This window comes from Pteronotus mesoamericanus, unplaced genomic scaffold, assembly GCF_021234165.1.
Source record: "Pteronotus mesoamericanus isolate MK-2021 breed Mesoamerican mustached bat unplaced genomic scaffold, CSHL_Meso_final contig_291, whole genome shotgun sequence".
Lineage (NCBI taxonomy): Eukaryota > Metazoa > Chordata > Mammalia > Chiroptera > Mormoopidae > Pteronotus > Pteronotus mesoamericanus.
Genome location: NW_026555124.1, coordinates 1,378,878 through 1,399,012, shown reverse-complemented (window position 1 = coordinate 1,399,012; position 20,135 = coordinate 1,378,878).

Genomic DNA, 20,135 nt, shown 5'->3' with positions numbered 1-20,135 from the left:
ACAGAGGAGGGAGAAGTCTTCCCAAAGAAAGAACAAAAGCCAACGTAACTGTAGGACCTGAAGCTCTGAGTAAGGAAGGCAGTCCAGGCGATGGCAGCGCTGAAGGCTCGGAGCCTGTGAGGGAGCATGAAGCTCAGAGCTTCAGGACAGAAAAGAGCAACGAGGGGAACATGTGAAAATGTCCTCCCTGGGGCAGAGGATTTGAGAAGCATTTGTGTGTGGCCTGAGGTAGTGCAAGGAGAACCAGGCTGACCAAAGACTCCAAACAAGAAACCAGCCCTTCTCACGGCAACTGGAGCATACACTAGAAGCAGTCCACACTGACACAAAAAGAGCATGAGACTTTGATCCAAAGGAATGGGGCTTTCATTTGGGCTCAGCCACTAATTAGCTGTGTGACCCTGGGCAAATCACTTTACCTCTCTGGGCCTCCATTTCCTCATTTATAAAATGAGTAGGTTGAACTAGATTAGAGATGATTACTATGGCCCTTTTTAGCGCTGACATTCTTAGACATTATTTATTCCCCATCACAGCTGTAATATGACAGCTTTCTGAGGCTTTCCTTCCCCCAACCAGCTCCACATATAGATAGCGAGGGAAAGCACATGCATTATAATCCAGAGGCATTTTGGGAAATGGTGTAAGCAAAACAACCAAGACATTTATCAAGAAAACCTGAATATCAACCATCAAGCCTCAGGCCGAGGGGAGCTGGGAATATTTCAGGGCACATTAACCACTGTTGTGGTAAGTAATTATACATATCGACTTTGAGTCTGTTTCAACGGTCACATCCCAGAATGTGATTCCTGCACTGTTTCCAGGGAGGGAGGGATCCGCGCAAGTGCTAACGAGTCTTCCTAGAGTCTGAACTGTTGACTGGTAATAGCTGGCATTTCAAAAATGTAGCCTTTTGTTTCTTGAAAAACTGCTTGAAAGCATTCAACTCCTCCATCTCTGATCCTTCTGAGAAAGAAAACAATAAATATGATTTCAATCCATTGTGTTAATATCAAGATGCACACACAGAAGTCTCTGGGATCCAGCGTTGAGCAAAAACCCATCTGCGATGCCAACAACTTGCACTAGACAGAGAGAAGAGCATTAACACTTTCAGGCCTCTCAAGGAGTGCAAATGCAGTGGCCCCTTGCTCTAAAGATATATGGTGAAAAACAATCTTAGATGCATAGGTGAAGTATTTGAAAACAAAGACTGATAAAATGTATGGGAATAATCGGACAGATCAGAATGTGTGTTTTCCCCTAAAATAATTGATCTCTTCAGAGGGCCATGGTTGAAACTGCTGGCCTAACTGATTTAAATTCCCACTGTTTGCCATTTGCTCAAAACCTTATCCATGTCCCAATTAAAATCTCTGCTGGCAAATGCTATGAGAGATGTCAGAAGAATTTTCAGGAAAAAGGAAAAGAAGAAAATCACATGGCATTTTTAACAATGTAGTAGTTGGCATGAAGGCAAAGAGTGATATGGGCGGGCCCTATGGGGAGGTGGGCCTTCTCAGGGAGTGGGCACTTAAAGAATTATTTATCGTATCACCAAAACTTGGCCTTCTTGGATTGAAGAGTATATCTCAGCAATTGAATAATCATTATCATTTACCTAAAACCTAACAGGGAAAATAATTAATTAATATTACAGCCTTTTGAAAATAAAGGTTAGGCATATGACATAAGACCTTGCCACTCCAAGTGTGGCCGTGGACCGAGCACCCCAGCATCCATCACCTGGCAATGTGTTAGAAATGCAGAATCTCAGGTCATGCCCGAGGCTGACTGAGATCAGACGCTGCACTTCAGCAAAGTCCCCAGATTAAAATGGTTCATACTTTTATTGACGTTTGAGAGGCATAAGCAGTATCTATGAATTCAAGAAACTAAATGTAAGTATATGGGGGAGTGAATCTATGTGAGGGACGTATGATGAGGAAATAAGTGTGAGGTACAGACCATCGATGTGGAACGGGGATTCTGAACCCATGCAGTTGACTGAGGAGCCCGTGCTCTTGACTATCATCTGTTCTGCCTGGGAGATCGTGGGCCTGTGCACTCCCCATCCACAGTCTCCTCTTGGACACCTTCAGTGATAGGCATCTCACTCCTTGCTACTGGGCAACCCATTTCATTGCCAATAGATGAGCAGCCCACTGTCAAAGACCTGGAATGATTTGGATATTGTGATAAACTGATACCTCGCACTGGTCCTCGACCTCTGCACTATGTGCAAACATCTCATCCTTCTCATCCATTCAGTCCTTCAAGTATCCGGAGATGGGGTTCGTGACTCTTGGACTGAGCTGTTCTTTGCAAGAATATGGTTGTCAGCTCCAGGCCATGGCTGCCAAGGAGAAATCCTTTGACCGGCTAGCCATGTGTCCTTGGGTGTATTTCCAAACCTTAATGTGTATGTGTTAGTTTTCTTGTCTCTAAAACAGGGTGAAGAATAGTACCTGTCTAGTATGGGTTTTGTGTAGATCAGGCAGAATAATCCATGGGATGCCCCTAGTCAATGCTCAATAACACATCTTCAGTGCTCAATGAATGTCAGCTATTACTATTCTCAGCACAAATATCCTTTGTTTTAAAAAGGCACTAGAGAAAAGTTAGGTTTGAATTATCTCTTTAAAAGGATGGGCAGGATCAAGCCAGCCAAAAGGTCATTCTGGGAGAGAGGGGACCTGAAAGCACAAAGTTCCAGAGTTGGAAATGCTAAAATGGAACACAAGTGGTTCAGCCTGACTACAGCAAAAATACTAGAAAGGTAAGCGAAGCACAGACTCCTTCCAAAAGTGTGACTGTGAGAAGGGAAGGTTTGAAGCTGGGGAATATGAAACCAACAGAGGCCCCTTAGTAACTGAATCTGGAGCCCAAGTAGGGCTCAGAGGAAGGCACAGGGGTCTGGTGTCAGAAGGCACATACTGTGCATTTTGTTTGAGGTTGAACCTTATGGTATTGACAACAGTACATTGCTTTGACCTAAGAAAACAGCAGTTTCACTTGCTTCAACCTAATACAAGTCCCTTCCTTATGTTTAATGTATAAGTGAAGTCGGGGGGAATGGAGGGAAACAAATCTGCCTTCTGCACCCCACCCCCACCCAGACTTGTTCAGAGGTCAAGCAAGCCTATGTATGTAAGAGGGATTCGGAAGCGAAGGGTGCCATGTTGAGTACACAAAAGGCTTTGTTACTCTCTAGGTGTCGCAAGTGCCTGGCACCACTGTAGTCAAAAGTAGCTTTGTGCTATTGATCTGCTTTCCAGAAGCGCCCACACTTTACTGCTGATACAGGCAACCCAAGAATGTTCTTGCCCCCTGCCCAGTTGCAAGGCTCCTGCCCAGGCTTTAAATGTTAGTTTTGCATAGAGCATTTGCAATAATTTGAGTAAAAACTAAAGTCAAACCAAAACCCTGGGCTACTTCTGACAGCCTGAAAGGATAGTTTAAGAAAAGGCGAGAGGAAAGTGATTTATTAAAAAGGAAAAAAAAATGCTAACAAGATATTTCAAAATAATGGCAGCTGTATGTGCTTCCAGTATGTGAGGGCCTCGGCTGGGCCCATTTTGGTAACGACAGGAAACTGCTGCTTTCTCTTCCCAGGCATATGTTTAAAGCGCCCTGCAAATGATTTCATGTTGGATCGAGCTTCATTACTCACAGTTCATATTTGGTCTAAATTACAGTAAATGTTATTTCAAGGTTTACAAGTTAATTATTATAGTATAGTATTTACTCCATTATATAGTAATTACTGCAGTATCTAATGCCTAAAGGGTTTTCCCCTGTATATGAAGGACAGAGAATATTTTAGAGTGTTTTCAAGCAGAACGGGGCTCACTGGGATACATGTGTGAGTGTGCACGTTGGGTGGAGGAGATTTGCCTGCAAATGCCCTTGTTCCTTATGATGCAGTTTTATGGGGACCACTAGTAGCCAAGCTTGTTTTAGCCCTCCCAGGAAGTGGCACATCTTATGAATAGGGTCCAAGGAGATTATGCTGATTCCTATAAATACATAAGATGCCCATCTCAACTCCTGTTGAGCTGTACAGTACAGCTCAAAAACCCTTTGACCTACAGATGAACATGCAAAAATTGGGTGCTCATGTTGGGGGGGACAGCTGCCTGAGACCTCCTTTGCAATTTGGCTCCCCCTCTTTTGGCTTGATGTGGAAGTTTAAATGGTCTCCTTACAGATACCCTCCCCCCTCCAAACATCCCACCCTTGCCACAGGAGGGTCAGCCATAAGACACCCTGCTCTGGGCTACATTTATACCTCTTTGCTCCATTCCAGCCTGCCTAGTCCTTTGTTCTGGCTGCCAAAATTGAAATGGATTCCATAAGCATCCTGCTTCCCAAATGTTGGTCCAAATGGCAGCCTACAGGCCTGGGAACCCTAGGGGCCTGACAGGCAGTTGAGCGGAATGATAGACTTGGGATCAGACATCCTCTGACTGCCACTGAACACCCTGGGTGAGTCAGCCCTGGCTTCCTCTGGCAATGTCCTCCCCTCCACAGAAGATGGACTGCTACTACCTTGGTAAATGCTGAGCTGATGGGGGAGGAAGATTTGGCAATCATGGACATGTCACTGTCCCCACACCCTGTTTCCTTTTCAGGAGAGAAAATGCTGATCACTGGGACCGGGTGAGTCAATGTGCATTGAATGAGTACCTACTGTGTGTCAATCCCTGAGATCGGCACAGTTGGGAGAAGAAATGGTCGGCATTTCTACCACATGCTTTGTCCTACTACAAAGGAATCCACAGGTCAACGTTTTCACTGTCGGGAAGACAGAGACAGAGAAGTTGAAGGAAGAGAAATCACCGGGGTGTTTTCTCCTAAAGTGCTCTTGACACGTTTTCCTTTGGCAGGTCAGGACAGGAAGGTAGAATGGAGGGTTTAAGTAAAAATGCTTTTGGAGCTGACTCCTGGAGCTCATGGATGGATTCTGAATTTTAGAAAGGGTCCTTTTACACTGGGACACATGACTGACCCTCACTGGACTGGCTTGAGATAAGCCCTAGCAATTGGTTAAGGGACAGCTGTTTCGTCAACGGATACCGGGGGATAATTTACCCTTGGATCTGGCCCCTCTCCTTAACCACTGTTGGAGCAGCGGGCCCCTCCCCAGCCAGGTGCACCCCTCTCCTTCTGCCCCTCACCCTCCAATCTAGCCATCTTTTCAAAACGTACAGCTCTTCACATCTCACTGTCCTGTTATAAATCCATCAGTGTTTTCCCACAACTCATGGCAGAAATCCCGCTTCCCTGAAGGGCTAATCAAAAAACCTGACGTGGCTGGCTCCTCCGCCACACCCCGCCTTCCCTCTGCCATTTTCTTTCCCGTAGTTCAGGTTTATCCACTCTGGCCTCCTATAGTCCTTGACCCTATTTCTGCCCCTTTCTACCCCTGGGAGTTTACAAATGCCGCTCTTGCCACCGCCCCCATCCCACTCCTCTCTGACACCCCCCAGTGGCTGTCTCTGGCCTGTCCTTTAGATTCCAGCTCTCGGATCACCCCTGACATCTGGACTCAGGCAGTTCTTGTTCTGTCCCCTCCCTCAACTCTCCTAAATCCTCCCTCTGAACATTCATCGTACTCTATTGTATTTAGCTGTTAAATGTCTCTCTATTCAGCTAGACCATAAGCTCTGTGAGGGCAGTGGTCACACTTGTCCTGTTTATTGCCAGCAACTAGTAAAGTGATTGGCAGTCACAACACATATTAATTTAAAAAAAATATTCTTGAGTAAATTCCAAGAACGCTTAGTGGGAAAGGTAGGCAGTTTAGGGTATTGACCAGGTGGATAAACCTGGTAGTAATAATAATGAGAATATATATTGAGTGCTCACTATGTGCCATGCACTGTTCCTTTAATTTCCTTTCACAACAATCCAATATAACATAGGTGCTCTACTGCACCTCTTTTACAGAAGGTAAAACTGAGGTACAGGGAGGTTCAATAATATGCTCACGGGTACCCCGTAGGTAAGAGGTGGAGCTCATAAGGGACATAATTCTAGGCATTTGGACCTGGAGCCCACACACTTAACCATCCTGCTGGGCTGACTCTTGCTCAGCTACGCGGAGATGAGAAAAACTGGCATCTGGCACACTTCAGTCCTTTCCCCGCTTCTGCTTCCCTCTCCGACTGTCTCTGCAAACAAGCCCTTGTTTAATGAATATATTTTTAATGTGAGAAGAGAATAAAGCATATCAGCTCCATGATTTCTTCATACACACTCTTTCACTACCTGTCACATCATTACAATGTAGTCAAAGCATTCTTAGCAGCAGAGATAATTTCTTTAAAAAGTAACAAGTTTGGGCAGAATGAATGGTTATCAGAGTAAAGAACTCATCATATGGGTCCCCATCAGTCCTGTAAGTGCCAAACTCAAGCCTGGGACCTCTGGGAAGAAAGTGTCTCCTCTTTTCTCTTTGCAAGTGTCTCCTCACCATTTCCTGCTCCTCCCACTTCCCTCTGCCAACATGCAAGTTCCCATGAGACACACACAGATTTGGACTAGGGAGCTGGGTGAGGGTGTGGCAGTTCATGACACTAGAAATTTTATCAGAGGGCAAAATCCCCACACAGTTTTAACTTCCAGCTGTGCCCAGACACCAGGTTTCAGAGAAGGAGTGGAGACTTGAGAGGAGGAGAATCCACGGACCATTCCTGGCTCCGAAGCCTCCTTCCCTTCCCCTTGTCTCTAATGTTACCACCTAAGATTCTGCCCAGCTCAAGCCTCATCCAGCCCCCACTTATGGTTCCCCATCTTCTTTCTCTGTGTGTGTGTGATCATTTTAGCAAACTCTGGAAGATTTATGTCCAGAAAGACTTTATTCCATAAAGAGTTTTCACTCATTAAGGTTAAATACAAATAAATACTATTTTGTTCTAAAGCACTTTGCTCACCTGCCAATCAATCAAGTTTCTTTCCATATGTCACTTATTTTATCTGTGTGGCAACAATCATTTCTATTGTTGAATGTCACTATTTACTTGAAATTCATGGAGTTAGCTCAGCCATTGGCTGTCTTAAAAGGAAGCACAGTATGTCCCTCCTCCTATAGTACTTGTTGCTTTTTTTATCGACTTGAGGTTGAGCTACTTCCACTCTACAATATCCTTAAGTGATCCTGACCTTGAAAGACCAAGAAAAAGAGATCACACTTGAGTCACAGTCCATCCATAGTCACAAATGATATGAATACTGGCCATATCATTTCCAGCCACGTGACCTTGGGCATGTCCTACAATCTCTCTGGGGTTCCATTCACTGGAGTAGGGATTTCTGGAATAGGAATCTAAACCTATAAAAAGCTGGCATAAGACAGAATATGGAAAATGCTTTCCATAATATTTGGTATAGAATAAGCACTCAAGTAACATAGACTATTATTATTAATAATGGTTATTACTTATGGAGCCATAAAGCAAGCTCATATGACCATATGCTCTTCTGCTGTCCAAGGCCTGCTAGTTTTACCTGGTTTTAATGTCCTTTCGCATATAGAGTGTGACTGATAAAAAAATGGTTTTCCTTTATATCAGTGAAGTCAAAGATCACCACAGTTTGGCTTTAAAGGATGGTTTGAAAGACAAAACAGTCAGAGTATGTGTTGCCCCCAAGTCCAACAACAAAACCCAAGCAGTTTGACTCTCTTCTCCAGGCTTAATTAGGCTACATCAAAGGAGTACTGCCCAGCCACTCCATTGTGAGAATAAATTCCATTAGTGACCCTGCTAAAGCAGATGTCCTTGGGAACACTTTCTCCTGACATAACCCCTTGTCCTATATCCGACATGTGTCCCTGGGAGACACTGCGCCCTCCTAAAGCCACAGTGTCCCTCTAGCTGACAGGAGAGATCTGACCTATGGCCACCAGCGTACAGTTGAACCAGGCTTTTATTTTATGTTTTTCCATAATCTATTTAGCCTTTTCCAATTTAAATGGAAGAAAGAAGGTAAATATTACTAATGCCTATGGTGAATATTTTGCTTTTTTAAAACTATGAATCCTGTGAAACAAAAGAAAAAGAGGAAATATTGGCACGAGTTATTTTTATCTTCCAGTTCAACTTCTTTTGTTCCAGTGCAGGGACAGGACATGGAACACTTTTCTGTTTTGTGGGTGGTAGATTTTTTTTTTCCTTTTTTGCCAGTGCCCAAATTGTCTCCCAGTCCTTAGATCCATTAGCCTAATTAATATTAAGAACATATGCATATGCAAATAAGGCCTTCCTTGCCATATATTTCACTTTATAAGACAGTTGAAGGGTGGTTGGGTGAGTCAATCAAATGTCATAAATTGGCTATGCATAAGATCTCATTAATATTAATTGGGGCGTGGGCATTGTGCAGTAGTCCATGCCTCCATTAGAGGTGGGCCCCTTGCTTTAATTGTTCCAAAGATTTTCAAAACCAAAGCCTCTGACCTGATTTAAATATGTAATCTCCCCTCCCCCACCCCAGGTAGTCTACTGAGCGGCATCAGAGAGGTATTAAAAAAAATACAGAGCAGACCTTTTCTAAGACAGATGGCACACAATGAAGTAGAAAAAGTATCTTGAGATCCAACCTGCAAGAACAAAAAAAATTGCTTGCATTGTTGTTTTCATTATCTTGCTTCTGTCATTTCATGAGCTTTGTATCTTGCAAGGAAAGAAAGAAGGGAGAAAAACTGTGAAATTAATCTTTTGTGCATGGCCTGATAAAGAAGAGACATGCTCAGACAAAAGATAGACTGAGAGAAGGTACCGTGATTGATGACTAAAGTAAAGGTGTCAGAAGAGTATTATGTAAATTACTGGAGGCACACACCATTTCAGAGAGAATGAGAGGGAGAGCAGGCAGGGGGAGCGAGGGAGAGGGAGAAGGCGAGAGAGGGAGTAAGGGACCGAGAGTGAAAAAAGGACTGCAGAGTCCATGTCACCAAAGAACGGGTCCCCAAACACCCATTTCTTGCCATCTTTCATCTCCTCCGACAAGCTCACCTCACACTCTCTCTTGGTTGCAGGATGTAACAAAGGGGGTGGGGGTGGGGGAAGAACTGTCAACATTAGCATGATTCTAGTCAAGGAAAGATTTAGGGGAAAGCAGTGTCTGAAGTGAAATCATCAAGGAGGGAAGTTTCAGTTAAAGGGAAAAGGAGGCGGCTGGTGACTGGATGTGTCTCTGTGAAGCATGTCACAAGAGGTGGAGACAGGTGATGGGCCACTCTCATTCTTGATGCTAGAAATGGGCTCTGAAAGGGCCCGTGTCCTTCCCTTAAGCCTCCAGCTGTATCTAAACATGTGTGTCGGGTACATGACGTGATCACTGTGGAGAGAGGCTCAAAAGGCCAGGAGCCACATTACAAAAATCTCTGCTCTATTTTTTTTCTCTTTTCCTACGTGTATGTACTTTCTAAGTAATGAAACGAAGGCAGGTGTTGAAAATTGCCTCCATTTTCCTGACCAGAAGAGATGCAAAGTATCAGTAGGATTATATTCAATTATGGGAATGGGCTTTGCCGCAGTGACCCCAAAACTCCCGGCATGTGAGGTGCACTTACAGTGTTCCAATGAGATCATGCTTAGAAGTCCAGTGTGGTTATCAATGTGCTTCTGAAAGAAAGAAAATTCCTTCTAGGCCCTGGCAGGGTAGCTCAGTTGGTTAGAGCATTGTTCAGATATGCCAAGGTTGCAGGTTCGATCCCCAGTCAGGGCATGAACAAGACTCAACCAATGAATGCATAAATAAGTGGAACAACAAATCGACATGTCTCTCTCTGTCTCTCCCCAAAACAATTAATTAAAAAACAAAGAAAACTCCTTCCAAATTCTTACAAACCAAATCTGGGATAACAAGGTTGGTATTCAGTGAGAACTCACTGGACAGGGTGTTTCCAGTCAGCCCCCTTCCGACTGGAGCGATCTCTATCTCCCTTTACTGGGGCCTGTGCAGGACCCATAGCTAAATGTCTTAAATATCACCCCTTAGAAAAGCCTAGGAAGATGAAGGCTAAAGTCTAGGTCAAGGTTTTCTTTCCACTCACTCTCCCTCTTCAGCCAGACGCAAAGGTAAGGAGAAATAAATCTCCATTCACTCAAAGCATCAAAGGACCTCATGCACTATAAAAATTATAGTAAAACCTGGACCCACCCTGAAATCCAAACAGCAATTAATTAATTGTAAAATGAATAATAGAATCTCAAGTAAATTCACTTATGCACAAGTCCTGATTTTCCTATTTTGATTTTTGGGGAAATTTTTGTAATAACAATTGACTGAGAGAGCAAAGGAGGTCTGAGAAGGGGAATGGAATTTACATCCTAAAATTTGTTCCACAGGATGCTCCCATCAGGGACATTAACACTCACAAATGGAAAATGCAGTCCCCACTCCCTCATCCCAGAGCTGCCTCCTCCTTCTCTGACTGACTCCGTCTTTACTGCCTGGCCATTCAGCCCCAGGGAGACACTGCTTCTTTACGTATTCCGCAATCAGTATTCCTGGAGCCCTTCCGTGTGCCTGATACTCTGCTGGGTGACGGGGATACAACACTGAACAAGACACACTCTCTGAGGGGCTAGTCTTTCTTTCCAGGAGATCCCCTGTGCCTATGGCCATGACTTACAGCTCACAGCACTCACCACGATGGCCAGGGCAGCCCACACTGCCCTCAGAGCAGGTCTGGCTGGTTTGAACTGAATTACCCAAAATGGGGTCTGGCAGACAGCAGCCTGGGCTAAGCTGAACCCAGATACCACCGTGCAGGGAAGAGATGGCTGGCTGTTTCATTCCCACAGGACTTAACCTGGTTCTTCCTTGGAAATCCTCTGGTCACATGGAACAAACTTCATTCAAAGAAACTCAAAGAAGTTTTATTGTAGAAGGAGTTCAAGGACCCAAGGGGGAGAAGTATATTTGGTCAAGAGATAATACTGTGGCCTTGTGAGGTGCCAATCTCCAAACTTGTATTCTCTCCATATTTATGTTTCTCTAACACATGAAATGTTGATGGTACTTTTCTCTTTATACTTAGGGATTCCTTGTTTCTCTCTACAGCACCATTTCCTTTCCTGGCTTTCTTCACAGGCCACCTTGAAGGTACCATAATGATGGTGGTACTAATACTACTAATAATAATATTAACAATAATAGCAAGCATCTCAATAGCTACTAGCACTGTCCTAGGTACATAATACCTAACACAGCAACTTCCTATTGGTATTTTGTCATTTCTTTCATTATTTATTATTCATTAATTCATCTATATTATCCACTTATTATTTCTTTTATTGTTATTATTTATTATTATCTCCAGTTTCCAACTGTGGAAACTGGGGCAGAGAGAGGACATGCCCAAGCTGCACGGCTAGAGAGTGGTGGGGCAGGCGTGTGAGCCCTGGCGGACTAGCCCCAGAAGCTGTGCTCTCAGCAGCTGTTAGACCACCCCTGTCCCACTGCAGTAGTTCCCATGACCTTCCAGATCTCGCTAACGAGAACCACTGTGTCCCAGTTGCGTATTTCCAAGAGGAGACAAATGGGTCAGCCTGAGATCTGTCTGCATCCCTGATGCCCATAGCAGTGGTTGGGGCGGCAGGTCAGGTAGTATATAATACGGCAGGGGCGAGGCTCAGAAGGAAAGAGTGTGAGTATGAGGAGTCTAAAGAGGTGAACATTGTTCATGCAAACATTTTCATAGAGAAAAATCTTTCAAAACAGGATTCTATTAAAGTAACAGAGTGGGAAATGTGGGTAGCCACAGTTGTAGAGGCAGCCCGTGACTGGGCCATGATTGTACATATGTTTCTTAATAGGAAAATCCTGTTTCAATCTTTTGTTCCCCAACTCCAAAATGCCTTCTGAAATATGCACTTTAGGTTGATGAAACAGAGTAAAAGCTAGAGGTAAGTGGTACAAAGGACTGAAAGAACAGAACAGATTTTTGAATAAGTTGGATTCGCTTTGCTCCCCACCATGCAGTCAGTCACTCACCCAGGCGCAGAGTCCTGGGGCAGCCTGCCTTTGGAGCCGTGATGAGGTGCACCCGCTCTGGCCTGGAAACCAGGAGGTCTTGGTTGTACCGTGGGCCTCACTGCCACTTAGCTGCTCATTCTAAGCACATCACCACACCTTCTGACCTCAGTGCCCACCACCGTGAGGTTGGGGTGTGAGGCAATACTTCATCTCCCTCCCAGCTCTAAGTAGCTGAGACCCCACACTTGCCTCCCACAGCTTCTCCCCTCAGGGACCACTGGTTTCCAGCAGACACATTGACACTCTGACCTGCTAAAGCCCTGTCTTCCTTCTCTCTGACCCATGGGTTCTCTGGAGGAAACAAAGTGGTGATTGTAGACATAGTGGAAACAGCTTTCAGGGGAAGCCGTAAGCAGCTAGAAGAGACGATCTCTTTGTCCTCCCTGAGTGTTTTCAGACACGTTGGAAATGGCGAACGGTCTCTCAGGCAGGTCTCACGTTGGAGGCTCTGCCACAGTATGTCTCCCAACAGCCCCTTGTAGCCGTAGCCCCCAAGTCTTCCTGAGAAAGCTTTTTCCTTTCCTATGTCTGACCTTATGATTCATCTGGCTCCTGTTTTAAAACCAATTATTACGTATTATCTTTTGAATTTCACCCTTGACACCACTTTGCCCTGACTTAATTCAATGACTGGCTTTTATTCAAAACTTTCATCTTTGAGGAAGGTGTAAGAGCCACAAATGGCCTTCTTCTAGAAACCTGGAGGAAAATGGCAGCTCTGGTGATCAAAAATAGAGCATTGGCATTTGGGGCACACAGTAAACAAAACACATATCTGTTTCAAGTGCCATGGATAAAAAGAAAACCAAAACAAAGGCCTAAATGATGAGAGAGAATGGGTTGTGGGTGGCAACTTCTACACATTAGGCTGAATCTTGCCCCTGAGTTCTGTGCGCATCAGACCTCTTTGTATGGCAGCCCTGCCTACACCATTGTTTTAGAACCTACTCCTTCTGTATTCCTTCCAGACTGTACCTTAGTCTTCAAGCTCAGTACACAATTATCCAACACATCTGTTCAGGGTTATCTCATAAACGTCTCCCAAATCTACTCTCTTCTACACACTCCCATCCAAACTGGTCCAGCACAGATTTACCTCTTCCCTCCCCCAGTCTATCAAAGACACAGGTCCCCAAACGGTTTCCTTTGATCTGGTTTTCCCTATCTCTACTTCATTCTCCCCAGTGCACCTGTGTTTTCCTAAAATGAAGGTCTGATCATGTCACTCGTTGGCTTCCAAAACTCCAGTGATTCCCTAGCATGTGTAAGAGCTACAAATGGCTTTCTTCTAGAAGCCCATTCGTAGTCAATTAAATTCAAACTTTCTGGAGACACATCCAAACTCCTCCACGAGTGACCCCAACCCATTGTTTCAGCCCTTCCTTTTTTTTCAACCACACCTTCTCATACTGCAGATGAAGGGTCACCCCAGGCTTTGGCTCCATCAGAACATGCTCTGCACTTTCCTGCCTCTGTCCTCGCCCATGGTGTCCCCTTTCCTGAGAGCACCGTTTTCTCTACTCTCAGCCTGCATCAAATTCTGTCTCAATGAGGCCCGTACTCCAGGCTCCAACATGCCTCACTCTGGAAAACAGCCTTTGCTTGCTCCCCAAGTGCCGTGCATTGCTCAGCCACTCGGAGGGCCCCCAGGAAGGTGCTTCTCCAAGGTGGGGAACCTTTAAAAATGCTGACTTCGTGGTCTAATTAAATCAAAATTCCTAGGAATGAGGCCCCTGGGAGTGAGCACATTTTAAAAGCCCCCATGTTGTTTCCATATTCCCCAACTGCGGGAAGCCCTGCTCAAGTATTTGGTTTGTATCCCTTCTACTTTTTACATTTAATGAGTGCTTCTTTATTGAGCAAATATACCATGTACAACAAGTATGCTCTCTGTAGGAATACTACAATGAATCAGGCCTAATATAAAAAATAATAGTAATATGGCATATGCATTGTATCTTTTATTATGTTTTATAATCTATTATAAAAATACATTATAATAAAATATGATAGATTATATTCCAGCCATTTGTGCGCATGTCTTTCTAAGGCTATTTCTTGAGAATGGCTTTTTCTTTTTTATCTTGGTATCTTTTAGCACCTAATGCAATGACTCATTCAACATACAGACGGTGATTTAATTCATTAATATTTTTATTAATGTGTTAACTTTTGGATTAATGTGATGGATGACATTTGGCCTGACAGACACAGGAAGTTTTCCTTGTGTTGCTGACTCTGAAATGATGTCTCACGCCATCATGTGAGGGACAAAGACTGGCGAGCCCCAACACCAGCCTGTGCCATGGCCCAGACGACAGAGAGCCTGCCGACCAGTGCTGAGTCAACCTCTACAGACCCCTGATGGATTTGCGGGCTTCTGACGAAAGCTTGGACATAGCGAGCCTCTTGTTACTCTTTAAGGAAGCACAGTTCACCGAGTGAAGTGGTATCCATTTTCCAAACATTAGCTCAGCCTCCCAGCTCCAAGGGAAAGGAAGGAAGGGGGTGCCTTTCACTTTTAGGGAAGAAGAGGGAGGAGGCCCAAAACACTGGGTTCTGTGGGAAGTCAGGGGATCGGCTGGCCCCCTGCCGTGGCTGTGCACCTGGGGGAGAAAACGGCAAACACGTGGGGACCTCCAAAGTTTCGCCTCATCCCTCAGTGGATAACTAGAACTAGAACCCTTGACACTTTACAACAATGAGGGTTTCAACTTTCAAAAAGAATCAACATCCCTCTGAAGAAGTTCAGAGAAATAAATTGTTTTGGTTTTCTTTCATATTCAAGTTTCCTGATTTAAAGCCATTTCCCCTTTAAGAAATCCAAGGACCCACAAACATTTTCCAAATGTCACAGTCACACATATGGCAACATGACTGTCATATTTCATATAAAAGTAAATATTTGAAACGGTCACCCAAGTCTCACTGAGGTGAGAAAGTAATACAAATTACAATTGTAAAGTGCCTAAATTTTACATCATTTATCTTCCCTTTCCCTTTGTTGTAAATAAACCTTTGAAAGGGGAACATTATTTACATTTTGTTAGATTTTTCCCCCTTCTTTTTCTTTCACATCCCTGAAACTCCCGACTAGAAGATAAAATAAGAAGAATCAACCTTAAAGCTGAACCTATTGATTCCACCTTCCTTTCAATTTTCCCCTTAAAATGCTTCAGATGAATAATATTCTACTTCTCAGAAAGAAGAAAATTGATATCCTGGGCAAGCCATAATGCAAATGAGCATTAAAAGTATCAGAGAATTCACCTTTTCTAATGATTAGTTTAAGAGGGGGAGGGGATGGATGCTCAGTAAAATCTTGACACACAAAGTGAGTTTTATACTCCTGCCTGCGTCCTACCCTGAGGCCTCCTGGCGCATTCTCAGCCACAGTGTTAGGAGCCAAGAGGCCTGTGCTGTTTGCCCAGGCCCTTGCCTATCATTCCCCACAGAAAGGGCTTGGGGCAGAAACCTGTCTCTCTCATCCTTTCCACCAAAATGTTTGTGACCTTCAATCCCCCAGAGCCGCGCTCTTCATTGATACATTAATATGAGAAACTAGCATTTTAACAGAGGCCTTCTGGAAATGCCTTTATCCACCCCTACCCCCACCCTCCCACACACGCACCAAAAAATAAACATGTAAGAGTGACAAGATGCCAAGTCATAGAGATGTTGGGACGTGACATGCGCTCCCGGTGTCCTCCTGATCACCCCAGAAAGCCAGCTGCCTACATATCCCCTATTTGAAAAATTGAAAGTCTCTTTACACAGATTCTCTCAAAGAAAGTTGTCAATTTGGACTGCACAAACCAAAACTCTTCCAAAATCAGGTGCTTGGGGGAAAAAAATTGAAGTACTTTTAATAATTTAAATAGCTCTTCTCTGCACATGCCCAGAACCCAAATCCCTTTTCTAACTGAAGTGCTTATATAAAAATTTGACAGCTCTTATAATTTTAAATTGCTCTACACTGAGTATGCCTAGAACCTTGATCACTTCCAAATTCAAGGGCTTATAAAAATTTGAAGCACTCCAATAATTTTAAATTGCAATGCACAGTGTAGAGTGATTTAAAATTATTGGACTGCTTCAATTTTTTTAAAAGGTCTTCAATTTGGAAGTGAGTCAAGCAGCATTCTAATACAGTGGTTTAAGACATAGTGTGCTAATCTAAAACTTAACACCTAAAAATAATGAAAATTAAACCACTTGAGCTTCTTTCTTTCTTTCTTTCTTTCTTTCTTTCTTTCTTTCTTTCTTTCTTTCTTTCTTTCTAAGTAGGGAAAGGACACTCAGAACACACCTGAGAAGTTGGGAAACGTCTGGAGAAGAAAGTCAAAGCTCAAGTCAAAGAGAAGAAAAGGAGGGAAGGAAAGGAAAACGCTGTGCAGAAATGGCCCTCCCATTAAAGAGGTCTTGTCCAGCCCTGGAGGTTTTAGATGGCGATCACCAAAAACAGTAGGAAGTGGGAAAAACTGGAGCTGAGCAACGGAAAAACTGAATATGGCATGAAGTATTCTATTCTGGAAACTTTCCAGTATTTAGGAATGCAAGTTGCATAGCAGCTCCCTCTAAAAAGAATTTTTTTTTTTCTGTTGAAGCTCTCAAATAAAATTCATATATGTGCCAATTTGGGGTTTCCTCCAATAATTTGATGGCTATGATGTTCAAGGGCCTGGCTAATAATCCAAATATCCCCAGTCATTAGCTACTTATAAGCAAAAAGCACATTTTTTATGTCTTTCCTAGGGAGATCTGTACCACTTTTTAGCTCAGAATAAATTCAGAAGTTTTCTTTGTTTCCAAAGTATCGATGTTCTGTTCTTATGATCTTCTTGCCTATTTTCTAATTTTCTTTATGCCATTCTTTCCCTTCCTTTACTACCTCTTTCTTTAACTACGGAAAACTTCACACATTTAAAGATCATAGTGACTTTTACTCAACGGTCCTTTATATCTAACCCAGGTCATGGAAAACAATCACAGGAACAAGGTAAAGACTCTGAACAGAGTCCCCTTGATAAACAGCATCTGTCAGAAGGGCTCCCTCATGGTTTACCACTAAGCAACCTGTGTTTTCAAATACTGTCTAAATTTGCTTTATTCCGTTTACTTGTTGTGAGCTGTTTTGCTCTATTGGCTAGATAATGTGTGTCTTAAAATACTGTGTAAACACCTATTTAAATGATAGCTTGTAATATTTCCCAGGGAGCCACTGCAATCAGGGCTCAACATAAAAAGTTTACAGATGCTGAATTTTGGCACCCTTCTCACCATAAGGGACTAAGCATGTGATACTGTCTCCCGAATTGGGGGAAAAAAAGAGCACAACATAGTTAAGAAAAGGTGGAAGAAGTACATTAAAACAAAACTCATTCATCCAGAGATGTGAGATTCCCAGGAAGAGGATGGAGGGAATTCAAACCTGTGCAAAATTAAATGGTAGGAAGCATTTTAATGACATGAAATTGGGAAGGAATTTAGAGAAGGGGAATGGGGAATTAAGAGGATATTGGGATGGAGACAGCTCTGTAACTTTTTTCTAAGTCATATTCTCCTGTGCCCTAGTCACAGGGTCACCTCATACATGAACAACATGCTGACCTGGGCCAATGCCTGGTAGGACAGCTTAGAACATACCATGCTCATTGGTCCTACAGGCTTCATCTCGAGTCTACACATGGCCTACTGGAGATAAACCTGCACCCAAAGTTAAACTGTAAATTCTTATAATTTCCAAATTTGAATGATAACCTACAATAAAGGTTTAATCTACAATAATATTTCTTGCAATAATGAATAAATTAATGAAAGCCTATTGGCAGCAAAGAATATTAAGCAGTAAAATTTCAAAATATCTCAGATTAAAACTATTAAAGTTGTCAGGAGTCAGGAGCCTTTAAAACAGTCTGGAGGCTAGTCCAGAACAGGAAGAAAAAAATAAATATGGAGGGAGAAGATGCTTCAAATCACAGTTGTATTAATAGATATATGAATATAATAAACAACCTGATCCAGGATCTAGACCTTGATTCATATTCTAATTACATTATTTGGGAAAGGGAAAGTTTGAGGTGAGCAGTCAAATATAGAGTAACCCAAACAAACAGTGTCAAGTTCTTAAGACTAGGAGTTCGCCAGTGGGATGTAGAAATACATCTAGTTCCCTGGTTGTGAAACATACCAGGGGATGATTAAGAATACTTTGCTAAGGAGAAAACAGATTTTGAGGTCACGTGTCTGTAGAGATGTCACCATTTAATAAAGTGACAAAATCTATCTATCACATAGGCATGAACACAGAACAATATAAAGAGGTTAACAGAAATTGATGGCATCCAAGGTTTAATTTTACACTGAATCGGAGTCTTTGGTGATTGAAATAGACAAAGATGTATAGGGTTATCTTGTTGAAGAGGCTGTGCTAATTACTGGCACTTGTCATTTCTCCATAGCTTTATCTAAGTCAAGAAGGCTAACTAGCTTCTTTTTCCCTAGTGTGCATTGTTTGTTCAGGAGCTCTTGCTGAGGAAGCTTTTTTTTTTTTTTCATAACTGCACCTCATTATTAACAGGTTCATAAATAAATGAGTCCTAATATTTTTCTCCGTTAGCATTTATGATAGGGACATTTGGGCTACAAAAGATTACACTTGTCTTTAATAAAAATAGGCACTTATACATGAAGCCCATTAGGCCCTTGTTACTCAGGAGGAGGAGGAAAGGGGAGGAGCTGGAGTTTAAATAAAGCAATAATAACCTTGTGTGCTGGCAGCACTGTAAATAGAGAATATTTAAGGGAGTTTCATGACTTTCCCTGCTACTAACTCTTCAGCCTTCTCTTCTAAGCTCTAGCCCTCCAAGATGTGAAGATGAATTAAGTCAAGAAGTATTAAGAGACATTTTCCATATAACCGGCACTGTGCTAACTATTGAAAAAGATGTAAAATTATAAAGCATAGTGACCATCTTTAAAGAAATTCTAGTCTAGTGCAAGACCTGAAAAAAAAATGATTAAAAGAAATGCTTGATCCATGCAGATCCACTGATCAGAATCAGCCAAACTTGTCTTGGGCTAGGATAATTCAAAATAGTTTCTTTCCATGTTTTGGAATTTAGATAAACATGAGCAGGGGAAAAACATTCCCAGTTGGAAAATCCATATGAAAATGGCAGAGGCAGGTAAGAGAGAGGCATATGGGGGCAAAGGAAGAAAAAGTCTGGAGTAAAATAATCTGTCAAAGAATTTCCCACTGTTACTGCAGGAAATAATGCTGAAGGTGTGCCTTGAAGCCCAAGATGAGGAGTTGGAACTTGATCTGATAATATGAAATCTCTTTAGCTCATTATCAGATGAGAGCCCTAGTAAACAGGGCATTTAATGAAACAATAGCAAAGTGACATCTCAAACAGTAAACACTACCATTCAGTCATAAGAGGGCCAGATGATGGTGGTTGTAGTAAAGGGAAAGGCTTGGAACCCAAGAGACATCTCAAATGAAGTCTCAACAAGACTTGACAGCTCTTAGGATGAGTGTGAGAGGGAAAAAATAAAGATACCAGTGAGGATGAAAAAGCCAGGAGAGGAGAGAGTATTTGACATGAAGTCAAGTACAAAGGGGAGGAAACTATGAGGAGAAAACCAAATCTGATTTGGGGCATGTTAATTTATTTTAGTTTTTTTAATTTTTTTAAAAGATTTTTATTTATTTATTTTTAGAGAGGGGAAGGGAGGGAGAAAGGAAGAGAAACATCAATGTGTGGTTGCCTCTCAAGCACCCCCTACTGGGGACCTGGCCCGCAACCCAGGCATACGCCCTGACTGGGAATTGAACCCACAATCCTTTGATACTCAGTTCAGCGTTCAATCCACTGAGCCACACCAGCCAGGGCCAGGGCATGCTAATTTAGAGGTAGCAACAGCACAATGAAACAGGACAAACATGGGCTGGTGGTGTAAAATAGACTACAGGCAACAACAGAAGTCTTAAGTGTGCCTGGACTCATAAAAAGTAAGTGTGTTCAGAGCAAGGAGTGGGGAGTCAGGGACAAAGCCCTGATTTGATACCCATATTT